Raw genomic sequence first — 1,135 nt, 5'->3', positions numbered from 1 at the left:
GTTTGGGGGTAGATCTAGATTGTGGAAACACCTTCTCCAGGTTTACATGGTAAAGGGGGAGGCTGACCAACGGGGGGGGGGGGTAAAGACAAACCCTGATACAGAACTGTAAAGATATATATTCACAAGTCACTGGAGCATTCTGAAAAAGATGGATGAGCAGACATCTGGGTCCAGACTGGGGACAGAGACAGGACACCTGTCTCCAGCTCTGACGTTTCTATTCTGCATTTGGGCTCATTTGGGTGTTGTAGATTTCCTAGAATTGTGTAAAGGCTGTGGGGCTTCTCGTGGTCTCCCACCCGTCCAAGGCAATGTGTCGTCACTCAAATCACTTACGAACCCAACTTCCAGCACTTAAACTACCCTTAGACTTTATCTGCCAATTAGGGACCGCCTAAGGAAAGCTCGGCTGTGAAAGCCTACCTAGTCTGGGCAAATTTCCCAGTTCGGCTTCCGAAAACCCTCGGGCTCTCAAAAGGCGTTGGGATCACCCCCAGACGCTCTTTCCGAGGGGACCCCTTTCCCCACTACCGTTTTGTCCCACCTCCCTTTTTTAGAGCGCAGCCCCTGGGCTAGCTGACTGAGCTCCTAGGGCCCCTCCACCCACGCTTTTGGTCTTTCTGTCCCGCAGGGTCCCGGGCCGTGGCCTGGCTTAGGCACGACCGGAATGCGCGGGAGGACGCGGGGCGGGGACGCCGGGCAGCGAGGGGACACGGGGCGTCCCGGCCCTGGTCAGGGCCACGGGGCCCGGGTGGACCCGGGACTGCGCGGAGACCCAGGCAACGCCAACCGTCCTGTCTCCCTCGCCCCGCACCGCGACACGCGCTGGCCGGCCTCCGGACGCCGACCCGCGAGCCCGGCGACGCGCTGTTTCCATCCCCTCGCGGGCCGGGCGGGGCCCGCAGCTCCCAGAACCGAGAAGTCCTGAGGATCGAAAAACGGAAAAAGAAAAAAGTCTCCACCAAGCGCCCCCGTGAGCGGAGGGCCCGCCCCGCCCTCCCCTTCCAGCTTCTCGTCCAGTCACCGACCGGCGGCTGAGGGGCCGCGGAGGGAGGAAGCGGCGGCGCGGCCCGGAGGCGGGGACGAGCGCTCGGGTCCCCGCGGCCGCAGAGGCGCGGGCTCCGCGGAGGCA

The sequence above is a fragment of the Sciurus carolinensis genome, chromosome 7, assembly GCF_902686445.1.
Source record: "Sciurus carolinensis chromosome 7, mSciCar1.2, whole genome shotgun sequence".
Lineage (NCBI taxonomy): Eukaryota > Metazoa > Chordata > Mammalia > Rodentia > Sciuridae > Sciurus > Sciurus carolinensis.
The sequence above is the reverse complement of the archived record's forward strand: the minus strand, read 5'-3'. Positions refer to the sequence as shown.